Here is a 13,521-nt window from a genome sequence, read left to right on the forward strand (position 1 = left end):
TTGGGTATTTGCAATCTAATCAGTGTGGATCAAGATTGTTTCTGTTCTTTCTCCTGTTTTTCTGTTCTTTGTCTTTCTCTCCTCCTCCTTTCTCTCTTTTCTCTCTCATCTCTCCTCTCCCCCTTCCTCCCTCCCTCCCTCCTTCCCTCCCTTCCTCCCCCTACCTACCTACTTTCCTTCCTTCCATCCATGCTTCCTTGCTTCCTTCCTGACATAGCCTCACTATGTAACCTAACTGGCCTCTAATGCCCAATCCTTCTACCTTTGTCTCCTGAGTGCTGGGTTCAATTCACTATGTCTGACATAAAAATCTTCCATTTCTGAAATGTTATGTCTAATAGACAAAAAGTAGAAACAACACAAATGCCCATCAACTGGCAAGTGGCAGAGCCACACAAGAATATTACTCAGCCTTAAAAATGAACAAAGTTCTTTTGCAAGTATAACACATGGGTAAATCTTGAAAGCCTCGTGGTGAGGGAAGGAAAACAGCCCCCCCAAAGTACCACATACTGCACTTCTGGTTTTCTGGTTCTGTATTGGAGATAAGTCTCATGGACTTTCCTGCCCAGGCTGGCTTTTTTTTTAAATTTTTTTAAATTGTGAAAATATCATACAGAGGGGTTACGATTACATGAGCAAGGCAATAAGTACATTTCTTATCAAGCATTGTTGCCTCCTCCTTTGTTTTTCCCCTACCATCCCTGCCCTCCCATCTCCACAACTACCTCCCCCCAAAGTTGTAACATTTTTCAACATAGCATTTTGTATATCTCATTGTTGCAATGGGTCCACTGGTATCCCTAGTTAAACAATTTGTTTTTTCCCTTCCCTTCCCCAAATAATACAAACATCAAATACAGTGAAAACAGGGGTTATACCATGGAGGAGGACGTACAAAGCAACAAACCTGGGCTGCCTTTGAATGATGATTCTCAGATTTCAGCCTCCTGAGTAGCCAGTAGCATGTGTCACTGATGCCTGGCTTTGCTTTCGTTATTTTTAGTTTCTCATTTATGCCCAGGACAGCATGGGCTGTGATTCTTCTTGTGCTTCCTTGTATCTCTGGGGATGACACATACATACCATTGTGCCCAGCCATGATGCTTCCTCTGTAACTGGAATAATAAGCCCATACAAAATACCCAGCCTTTGAATGAGATGAAGTCTCACCAACTTATTTTGCCTAGATTGGCCTCAAACCTTGATTTCTGTCTACCAAGTATTACAGATTTGAGCTAGTACGGACAGTTCTTTATTTTTCCTTCCTGGAGATAGTATTAGAGTCTCAGGGCTTAAAATTTGAAAGACATGCCAGACACTAGTGGCTCAAGCCTGTAAGCTACTCAGGAGGCTGAGATCTGAGGATCCTGGTTCAAAGCCAGCCCGGGCAGGAAAGTCAGTGAGGCTCTTATCTCCAATAAACCACCAGAAAACCAGAAGTGGTGCTGTGGCTCAAGTGGTAGAGCGCTCACCTTGAGCTGAAGAGCTGAGGGACAGCGCCCAAGCCCACAGTTCAACCCCACAACCAACTAACTAAATAACTAACTAACTAAATAAATAAAATTGAAAGACATGCCAGGTGCTGGTGGCTTATACCTATAAACCTAACTACACAGGAGATTGAAATCTAGAGGATCTTGGTTCCAGGTCATCCAGGTCAGAAAAGTTCATTAGGCTCCATCTCCAGAAAAGAAAAAGAAAAGCAGGGCTTGAGGTAAGTGGTAGAGAGCTAAGCAAGCTCAAGGCCCTAAATTCATTCTTCCCTCTCGCTCTCCCTCTCCTTCTCCCTCCCCCCATCTCTCTCTCACACACCCAAATTTTAAAAAAAGATAGAAAGGAAACTAAAAGTGGATCCCAGACCCATGTACTAACATCAACTCAAAATGGATTAAAGACCTCAAAATCAAACCTAAAACTCTGTAACTACTGCAGGACAGAGTAGGAGAGACAATAGAATTTATAGACACAGGCAGGAACTTCCTGAACAGAGTCCCAGGATCACAATAAATTGGGTCAAAGCTAGTCTAGGCAGACAAATCTGAGAGGCTGACCTGCAATTAACCAGCAAAAATCTGGAAGCGGAGATGAGACTTAAGTGGCAGAATGCCAGCCTTGAGTGGAAAAAGCTAAGTGAGAACATGAGGCCCTAAGTTCAAGTCACACTAAAAAAAATGACCAAAGTTTCTGTCACTTTAAGTCCTTCAAGCCTTCTATTCATATATTTTACTTTGCTGGTCCTGGAGCTTAAACTCTGGGCTGGGTGCTGTACTCAAGCTCCTTTTGCTCAAGGCTAACACTCTACCACTTGAGCTACAGTGCTCAACTCATGGATTTTCTTGCCTGGGCTGGCTTCCAACCTCGATCCTCAGGTCTCAGCCTCCTGAATAGATAGGATTGCAGGTGTGAGCCACCAGCACCTGGCTCATTCTAGTAATTTAGATGTCTAGTTTTATATAACAATCAACTTCATTTAAAAATCAAAACTTCTTTCTTTCTGAGTTTTGGCCTGACTTCAGCTTGAGGTCTCTAGTAGGAAAGAGAGATGAGGAGACATCTTGAGATTTAGCCCCTCTTCCTTCCTAAGACTTGTTCAGTATGGTTTCTATCAATCACAGCAGGGCGGAGAGGAGACAGTAGATTGAACAGGCCAGGAAGGAAAAGCCAAGAGAAGTCTTACTGAGAGTAGTTCTGTGTGTGTGTGTGTGTGTGTGTGTGTGTGTGTGCGCGTGCGCATGAGGTGTGGATATGCCAATCCTGGGGCTTGAGCTCAGGGCCTGGGCACTGTTTCTGAGTTGTTTTGCTTTAGGTTAGCACTTTATCACTTGAGCCACAGCTCCACTTCCATCTTTTTTTGCTAGTCAATTGGAGGTGACTCACTCGGACTTTCCTGTCAGGGCTGGTTTAAAACTGTGCTCCTCAGATCTCAGCCTTCTGAATAGCTTGGATTACAGCTATGAGCCACCAGCCCTGAGGCCGAATAGTTCTTTTGAGCTAGTGTTGAGGTGCTCTTGGCTTGGCAGATGTTTACTCTAATTCTGTCCAGTGATGCCTAACAGCATGTTACATCTAAGAAGGATATTCAGATTTTCCCTCTGCTTTACCCCTTGCCTGGACAGTCTTGTTTTGGCTCTACCTTACTTCTTCTCTCATAATCATTTACCTGATAGGTCTGGCCCAGTCCCTCCAGCTAGGGATGCTCAGATGATGATATTCCCCCCAGGTCCTCTCTGGCCTGCACATTTCCTGCAAGTCCCACCGGCACAAGAGCTAGAGTGCTTTTCCTAATCAGTGGCTTCAATCACATCCCTTTCCCACCTCCAAACCATCTGTGGGTCCCCTTGGCCTGCAAAGGAAAGTCAACATATGTTAGCAAAATGAGCTCCCTTCCCATAGCTTAGCACATCCTTGGCTTCTCCACAGCTTAGCATGCTCCCTTCCTACGCAACACTAGGCCCATGTAGTAAAGGCAGTAAATAATCAACTTCCAGCCCCCTTTACCTTGAGATGGCACTTCTCTGAGGCAGCTACCACCATATAAGACAAAGGGGCCCCTTAGAGTGACCTTCAGGTCTGGGCAGCTGCAGGGCCCCTTAAATAAGGGGTGCTATTTGGATAGCAGCCATAAATCCTAGTCCGCCAGTGCTTCTCACTTCTCCCTTGTGAGAAGAGGTCTTGCTGGCCCTTTCCCAGCAATAAACCTTCTTTGTTCACTGTCCCTGGATGTCTGCATGGTGGGTCTCTGGCAAAGCCTAATAATCTTTCATTTAATCTTTCAGCATCTTTTCGGATTTGATTTCTAGCTGTATTTCTAAATTTCTTTCTGGAAGTCTTTCAATGGAACCTTTGCCAGCTGAGTGTGTGGGTACACAAAGAGGAGGCTGAAGAGAAATTATATTTTTCCTATCAGGGCAGGTAAAATGATGCACATATGTAATCCTAGTACTTGGGAGGCTAAAGAGGGAGGATGGACACTTCAAGGCCAGCCTAATACCCCCACTCTAAAAAAGAAACAAACAAGATAATACATTCTTTTTCCTCTCCCTCCTTCTTCCTCTCCTCTCCCCCCCCCTTTCTCTCCCTCTCTCTCTCTGTAAGACAAGGTCTCATTGCATTGTATTGCAATGAGAGAGAGAGGGAGAAAGAAGGAGGGAGAGGGAAAGAAAGAAAAAATCAAATCTTTGCACTTTCAACTAGATAGGAAATTACTTGCATTGCCTAGCCTAAGTACAATTTTTTTTCAGAAAGGAAAAATAATATATATTATCTTGTTTGTTTACCCTGATAAGAAAATATATTTCTCTTCTTAAGCTTCAGATACCTAACTGGGATTAATACCTGGTAACACCAGAGAATCAAGTAACATCTGTCAGTCTGTCACTTGTTACATGAGAGAGAAGCAGTTTCCTGGGGGAAAGTAATGCTCCCTTAAAGCAGTGGCTCAGGACTCTGCCTCAAATGATATTTAACAAAGTAATGCAGGTTAGCATGACAAGACAAAGGAAACTAGAAGCTCTAGACACCAGAGGCAGAAAGCAGTAAAGTGAGTTTCCAGATTCCTCAGGGTCCACTGATAAATCTCTGGGCTGATAAGCAGCAGTGAGAGAGAGTCCCATCTCTGTCTCAGGCAGGAAAACAGAGGGAAAGAAGGGAAAGGGCAAAAGGTGCTTTTGTCTGTGAGGCTCAGTCCAGCCATCTGGCAAAGGAGAATGTGCAGAAACTTCTGAGCTGTGCTCAGCCCGGTGATCCTCCATATTGAGGGTCCCTTGGCTGTTTCGTGGAGCCTTGGCTCACTGGGTCCTCCTGGCCTGGAGTGCTGTATCCTGGTCACCTTTGCATGTTAGGAAAGCATCCTTTCCTGCTCTTGTTGCTCTCCACCCTGCCACTAATACTAGCCCTCACTGGCTTTTCTGTACCCCTGGCACTTTTCATTGTCATTCTCAGTCACCTTACTTCCTCTGGTAGAACACAAGCTCTTCCAATAAAAACTCTGTGTCTACTTTTGTTTGTTTCTTGGTTTCTTTAGTGCTTCTTTTAGCCTTGTAATGTTTGCTTGTTTGTTTTGTTTTGTTTTATGATGTTCTTGGGCTTGAACTCAGGGCCAGAGCACTGTCCCTGAGTTCTTTTGTTTAAGGCTAGTGTTCTGCCACTTAAGCCACAGCTCCATTTCTGTTTGTTTGTTTGTTGTTGTTGTTTATTTGGGTTAATTGGAGAGCCTGCCTGCACTGGCTTCAAACCATGATCCTCAGATCTCAGCCTCTTGAGTAACTAGGATTACAGGAGTGAGCCACCAGTACCCAGCCAGAGCTTTGTACTTATTAGGCATGCGCTAAATTGCCCTCGACCCCTTTGCTTTTATTTTTCAAATATATTTTTCCCATTGTAACTTTTATTTTAGTGTTTAAGTTAAATATTGCTATCCTAACTTTTATGTGTATGGGAGGGGGAGAGTGCTGGGGTCAGAACCCAAGGGCATCCTTCATGCTTACCCCAGCTCCTATCTATTGTGTTTTAGTTTGTTTTGTGTGTGCTGCTACTATATCTTGAATTCAGGGCCTAGATGGTATCCCTTAGTTCTTTTGCTCAAGACTAGTGCTCTATCACTTGAGCCACAGGCCCACTTTCAGCTTTTTTATGGTTAAGTGAAAATGAGTATGCTGGACTTAGTTGACTTGCCTGGCTTCAAAAACAGCCATCCTCAAATCTTCACCTTCTGAGTAGCAAGGATTGCAGGTATAATCCTCCAGTGCTCCTATGTTGAAGTGTATAGCTCTCAAAGAGAAACAAAGTGAGCTGGCGCTGGTGGCTGGGATGACAGTCATGAACCACTAGCACCTGACTCAGAGTGACAGTTTTGCAAGATGGAAAGAATTCTGTGTCTGGCTAGTGGCAGCAGCTGTACAAAGGGTATTTTGCTGTCACTGAGACATCCACTTAAAAACAATCAAGATGGTAAATTTTATGTCATAGGCATTATGCCACAATTACTCTTAAAAAGAAGGAAATTCAGTGCCATAATGTAGATATCTAATAAGCCTTAAGGATATTTCAGTGTTTTCTTTTTTTTTTTTTGGGTCCGGTCGTGGGGCCTTGAACTCTGGGCCTGGGCACTGTCCCTCAGCTCTTCAGCTCAAGGCTAGCACTCTACCACTTGAGCCACAGTGCTACTTCCGGCTTTTTTCTTATGTGGTGCTGAGGAATCAAACCCAGGGCCTCGAGCATGCAAGGCAAGTGCTCTACCACTGAGCCACCTTCCCAGCCCTATTTCAGTGTTTTCAAGGGCACAAAGGACAAGTGTCTAAAGTAGCCAGATCCATAGAGACCCAAAGTAGAATAGTGGCTGCTAGGAGCTGGTGGGAAGGGTAGACCAAGAGGTGTTTATTAGAAACAGAGTTTCAATTTTACAAGATATAAAAGTTGGATTGTTGGTTGTGGCTGAACAACAGTATAACTACTTAATGCCATTGCATTGTACAAAAAATAGTTAAAATGGTTCATTGTTATGTATAGTAACCATCATTAAAAAAAAAAGACACCATAATGCTAGGCATGGTGGTACAAGCCTGTAATCCTAGCACTTAGCAGGCTGAAGCAGGACTGTTAATCTGGGCTACAGAGCAAGACCTGTCTTGGGGGAGAAAAAGAGAGAGTCGGGTGGGGGCAGAGAGAGGCAGAGAGAGAGAGATGGAGATTGAGAAAGAATTAGAAAGGGAAGAAGGGAAGGAGGGAGGGAAGGAAGGAAGGAAAAAGGAAGTATCATAAACAATAATAAAGATATGGTACAGACTAGGAAGATAGCTGTTATTTTTTTTCCCTGAGCTGAGGACTGAACTCAGCCTTGCATTTGCTAGGCTAGTGTTATTACTGAGCCAAATTCCCAATCCCTAAATTTTTATATGTACATTCACTTATTTATTCCGCCTTTAAATACCAGATTTATGGGTCAAAGAACAGACTTATGACTTGTTAATATAGGAGTATTTTTTAATTGCTTACATTAATTGTAAAAAAAAGATTTTTACTGTGCTATCTCCATACATGTGGAGGATCACGTAGCATCTTACCGTCATTTCCCCACATCTGAGTTTCCCAGGGGCAGCCCATTGAGACCCAGCTGTACCACGTGATGAGCATCAGCGCACAGCAGACAGAGCTCGGACGTCTGCCTCCCTTCAGCTTTGGAGCTGGAGGGAGAGATCTTTGTCCTCCAAAGTAAACACAGATCCTCTCAGCAAAGGAAAGGAATGTCTCTGGGTTTAGTCATCCTTCTGAATGTAGGTGAATGGCTCTGGATTTATCAACTTGAGAAAAATGAAGAAACTAGAGCTTTAGGGGGAAAAGAGTCATTCCTTGTCTGCGTAGCATGTCAATTGATGGTCCTATAAAAATAATATTGATCAAAATGAACTCCAGGAAATGGAAACAAGAAGTTTATTTTTCTTTGTGGTTGTTTTTGTTTTCTTTCCCTTTTGTCCTGTTTGCTCATTTATCTGTCTTGAGAGGGTAAGGAAGGGCACAGAAATGGTGGGACAAAGGGGGAACAAATGCAAAATGCAGTAGTTGTACTGACTAGATACAATGTTGAGGATGAACTACACAACTGTGGGTGGGGACCGGAGGGAAAACCTGGGAGAAAGCAAGGGGAGGGGTGACATTGTCCAAAAGAAATCTATTCTTTATCTGAGTTAGGTAACTATAACCTCTCTGTACACATCACCTTTGTAATAATAAAAAAGTTTACAAAAGAAACACATTGTAAACAACTGGAAGGTAGAGTAACACTGAGAGCTCCAGGGAAGACTGTCTTCCAACAAAGACTACAACATGGAGGGAGAGGGGGAAGGAGAGAGACAGAGAGAGAGAGAGTTGACAGACTGATTTAACTAACTTCTACGAGCAAGGCACATATAAACCATCTTATCAAATACTGGATAAAGGTATTTAAGTTAATAATTTATTGAAGAGGAATTTCAAATATCAATAAGCATTTGAAAGCATTGCCAGACTTACTTGAATTTGATAAAAGTCAAATTAAAAGGGATACCAAAAATATACTGAACTACTTCCCCAATGAAAGAAAAAGAACTACTGGCTACCTGCTGGTGGCTTGCACCTGTAATTCTAGCTATTCAGGAGGCTGAGATCTGAGGATCACTGTTCAAATTCAGCTGGGCAGGAAAGTTCGTAAGATTCTTATCTCCACTAAATTACTTCCCCTCCCCCCAAGCCAGAAATGGAGCTGTGACTCAAGTGGTAGAGCACCAGCCTCAAGCTAAAGAAGCTCGGGGAGAGCAAACAGGCCCTGAGTTCAAGCCCCAGGACTGGCACAAAAAAGAACAAAAGAACAAATGCTAGCATATGCAAGGTCCGGTGTTTGATCCCTAATACCGCCCGCCTACACACACACAAACCAATTTTTTTTAAAGCTGTTACACTGTTGGGTTTGGGAAATTCATGAGGTGATTGAAAAATATGATATACTTGAAGGAAATGTCAAATTGTGGGCCTCGTGTGGTGGGGCACACCTGTAACCCCGCATTCAAGAGGCTGAGATAAGAGGACACAAGTTCCAGGCTAGCTTGGGCTGCATATAATTACACTTTGTCTCAAAAATAAATAAACAAATAAAAGTGATAACTAAAAGGGCAGAATCTCTTGGAGACTGAATAAAAATATCCTATGGTAGATTATAGTGATGGATGTACAACTCTGTGAACACAATAAAAGCCACTGGACAGTATGCTTTAAATGGGTGTATTGTATGGTATACACATTGTAGCCCATAAAGGTGTTTTTTAAAAGGAATGAGACAGCAGCCATATATGCAGAAATCATGTGGTGATTATACTTAAAAGTACTATATACTTCAAATCTTAAGTATTCAGACAAAAAATTACACCTATATGAAGTGATAATAATTAACTAGATTGTGGTAGTCATTTTGCCTTGCAGATGTTCAGAAAAAATGATGTTCAAATACATATTCATATTTGTCAAGTATTTCTGGGCAAAGCATAAAGCTGGATAAAATTAACAGAAGAAAAAAAAGGAAGGGAAGAAGAGAAGGATGGAGAGAGGAAGAAAGAAAAAGGAAGGGAGGGAGTGGAGGAAAGAGAAGGGAAGAGAAAAAGGGTTAACATTTATTTCCCTCCAGCTAACCAGAAAGTAGAAAATCCGATTATTCTAATTGGGGATGATTTGGAAGTGATGCTGTGGTAGAACTGTAGCCTAAAGCACAAAGAGGCTCAGGGACAGTGCCCAGACCCTGAGTTCAAGCCCTGAGTTCAGAATTGGCTTTAAAAAATGTGGTGATGATTTAGAGAGAGTGGAATTGTCCCCACTGCTGGTGGAAGTGGAAGTTTATGTATGATGGAAGAGACAGTGAATTGGAAGTGTATAATCTACTTAAACGTATGTATACTCTGGATTGAACCAATTCCCCTCGTAGTTAAAAACAACTTTGGGACGTGTACACAGAGAGATATTGACAACTATGTTTATGTAAACCTTATTAGTGAGAATGAAAAACTTAAGTCTTGCGTGGGATCATGGATAAATCAATGGTATGAATAAAATACAGTGGAATAAATGAAAAAAAAATGAGCGAGAGTAGCATGTGTCAACAGGAATACATCTCATAATGTTGAGTGACAAAAAATCAAATTAGTAAGGAGATGCCTAGAACACAATGCCATTAACATAAGGGCATGCAAAAACAGTAACATCATCATTATTACATAACATATAAAGCATGAGAAACATGCATGAAAGAACAAGTAGAAAAGTCAAGAGACTGGTTAGCTCTGGAAAGAGGAAAGTAAAAGGAACTATACCTAGAGACTATCAACTATTTTACCTGTTTATGTTTGTTCTTTTTTGTGTGTGGTGACTGTACCAGGATTTCAGTTTCATCTGAGGGCCTAGGTGCTAACTGTTAGCTTATTTTTTTGTAAAGGTGATATACAGAGACCCCCTTAGCTTTTTTGGTGCTCTACCACTTGAGCCACAGCTCCATTTCTGGCTTTTTTTCAGGTTATTTGGAGATAAGAGTCTTACAGATATTCCTGAATGGGCTGGCTTTGAACCTCGTTCCTCAGATCTCAGACTTCTGAGTTGCTAGATTATAGGCATGAGCCACCAACACCCAGCTTCATGTTTGTTTCTTTTAAACAAAATTGCTGGTAGAATCATATTTATGATGTTGGCTATACCATTCAGTGTAGTTGAAATACTTCCTAATATAAAAGAGAAACAAGATGCAGTTTTACATTGTCAGGCTGTGAGAATTTGGGCAGAGAATGCAACTCTTCTGCATTCAAATCAGAGTGGGAGTTGCTCCATTACTTCCAGCCTGCCTGCCTCCCTCTGTTTTTCCCAAGGTGGAACACAGTGGCTTCATTGACAGTATCATCCCCACCATCTTTACCACACAGATATACTGGAGCAGGTGCTGGTGGGCAGGAAGATGCTACCAGATGAAAACTTTGTCACCATCCTGGCAGCCACTCAATTTAGTCCAAGGAGCATACGCAAAACTCCCACGTATTGCCATGCGTTGAATTACGAAGGCTGGGACAGGAGTCAGACCTTGCAATGCAATAATAAGCTATTATTCAGAAACTGTGCTTCAGAAGAGAATCACCAGCTTGTGGTTTATAGGCTGACATCTGAGAGATATTAATTAGGTAGCCTTGATGACCCTGGCATTCCAGAGCAAAGCCCTAGGGCTAGTTATCAATGCTGCCATGACAACCACAGGGCACTGAAGTACAGCTAAGTTGAAAGGTTAAGTCAGACATTGGTAACTGTAGATTGCAAAATTTTCTAGGTGCCTGAACTCTGAACTTGAAATGCACTATCAGATGGTTGATTTGAAAGGTATTTTTTTCACTCCCAAGTAACCTCCTGTTAATTTTATTCTTTTTTCCAGTCTATTGCATTGGAATGTTGCTTAGCAAACAATTATACCTGGTATTGAGCTTTAAAGAAGCATGTCTATTACCCATGCTAAGTACAATCAGAGATAATCCCAGTTCCCTGGCTTGTACAGGCTTTCAAACAGACGTGACTTTCTTACCTGTGATGTGCTAACATTACGTGGTTTGCAAATTAGACTCCTAAGAGTCAGAATAATTAAACTTGCTATAATTAAAGGCTCAGAATAATTAAGCTGGCAGAAAGCCAGATGTGAGGAAAGGCATGGAGAGACTCCAGCTGTCATCCCTAAGGGTGACTTTCTTTGTCTCGCTCCTTAAAGTATGGTCCGTGACCTGGTGGAAGCGTTGAGTGTTTATTGGAAATTCCGAATCTCACACCCTATTCAGATGTACCAGGCTAGATTCTGCACTGGGTCATTAGGCAATCTTTATGTTTATTTAAAGTTGAGAATTTCTGTGTCTTGGACCTGAAGCCATCCACGGCTTTTAGTGCTTTGAGGGTCCATATTCAGAAGCAGAATGGTTGTATGATATGGTAATTCTATTTTTTAATTTTTCAGGACTTGCCATCATGTTTGGGTAACAATTGCTCCACATCCCCAGCAATAATGGATACTTTGTGGTGTTTTTATTGTTTTTGTTTTTGTTTTGCTTATGTGGTGCTGAGGAATCAAACCCAGGGCCTCTGGCATGCAAGGCAAACACTTTACCACTGAGCCACCTTCCCAGCCCCTTTGTTTGTTTTCTTGCTTTGTTTTTTTTTTTTTTCTAGTAGCTACCCCAAAGGGCATGAGATATATGGATTCTTGTAAATAACAATATTAAAACAATGCATCAACAACAATCTATACCCAAATTTTAGGCAACTGAAATAAATGAATAATCTAGGAAAGTCTATATAACTTTCCTAGCTGTACTTTAAAAGTTGAATGATGCCCAAGGTATACGAAGTGAGGTTAGTTCTCCACACGTGGCAGTCTTTCATGAAGGACCCCTCTCCTTTCCCATCTCATATTCAGTTTCCCCCATCCTCCCAGCCAGCATCTCCTGCCCCGTCTTCACCCATCACAGACACTTTATGTATAGTCACTGATGAGATATCGACATGGGACTGCCATCAGGATCTCAGTTGTCCTCAAGGCACTTAGAAAGCGTCTGACTCTACCCACTCAGGCCTGGAGTCAGGAACAACTTTGTTCTAGAGCCTCGGGAGTCACATGGTAACCACCTCCAGACTGATGAGCACTATGACTGAATGCTGATTGAAGGTTGCTTGGGAGTGTGAGGGGGAATGGTCACTGAAATGCTTTTCCTCTTGTTGCTTCTTCTCTTTCACCTTTTCTTCTTCCTTTCACCTTCCTCTCCTCTTTCTCCTTCTTCTTGTGAGGCTGGAGATTGAACACACACACACACAAATTGCAGATGTACATAGTTTTAAGACCCATCTTGACTTCATGATTTAGTTCTGCTCACCCCCTCTTGTTTCACATACGCTAGGCTAGCGCTCTCCCACTGAACTCCATCCCCAGCTCCAGAGAACATCTACTTCTAATTATCAAGGAAATGGGGCTCAATGGCTTCTTTGTAAGAAGTAACTATTGTACTGGGTCCTAAAAATCAAATGGGAGCTGGGCACCAGTGGCTCACACCTGTAATCCTAGCTACGCAGGAGGCTGAGATGTGAGGATAGTGGTTCAAAGCCAGCCTGGGCAGGAAAGTCCATGAGACTCTTATCTCCAATTAACCCCCAGAAAACTGGAAGTGGCGCTGTGGCTTAAGTGGTAGAGTGCTAACCTTGAGCTGAAAAGCTGAGGGACAGTGCCCAGGCCCAGAGTTCAAGCCCCATGACCAAAAACAACAAAAAAATCAAATGGCAGTGGATGAGGCAGAGAAAGGTGTGTGTGTGTGTGTGTGTGTGTGTGAGAGAGAGAGAGAGAGAGAGAGAGAGAAAGAGAGTATGCACATATACACTCATAGTGAGCATATGCAAAGGTCTTGTGCTCAAAAGTAGTTAAGTGGAGCAGAGTTTACTTTTGGGTCAAGGGAAAGATGATGAAAGAGGAGGTAAGCAGAACTAAATCACAAAGTCATGATGGGTCTTAAAACTGTGTGTGTGTGTGTGTGTGTGTGTGTGTGTGTGTGTGTGTGTGTGTGTGTGTGCGTGCGTGCGTGCGTGCGTGCGTGCGCGCGCGCACTGTTAGGCAATGAACCCCAGGCCTTGTATATTATGCTAAGTGCATGTTCTACCACTGAGCTAACAAGTCCAGCTCCTAACTGCAATATATCTATGGGAAGATTTTTTTTTTTTTTTTGCCAGTCCTAGAGCTTGAACTCAGGGCCTGGGCACTATCCCTGAGCTTCAGCTCAAGGCTAGCACTCTACCACTTGAACTACAAGACCACTTCTGGCTTTTTCTGTTTGTGTGGTACTGAGGAATTGAACCCAGGGCTTCATGAATGCTAGGTAAACACTCTACCACTAAGCCATATTCCCAGCCCCCAAAACTTTTCCCTCTTCCTTCCTTCTTTCCTTCCTTCCTTCCTTCCTTCCTTCCTTCCTTCCTTCCTTCCTTCCTTCCTTCCTT

Source organism: Dipodomys ordii, unplaced genomic scaffold, assembly GCF_000151885.1.
Source record: "Dipodomys ordii isolate 6190 unplaced genomic scaffold, Dord_2.0 Scaffold32, whole genome shotgun sequence".
NCBI lineage: Eukaryota > Metazoa > Chordata > Mammalia > Rodentia > Heteromyidae > Dipodomys > Dipodomys ordii.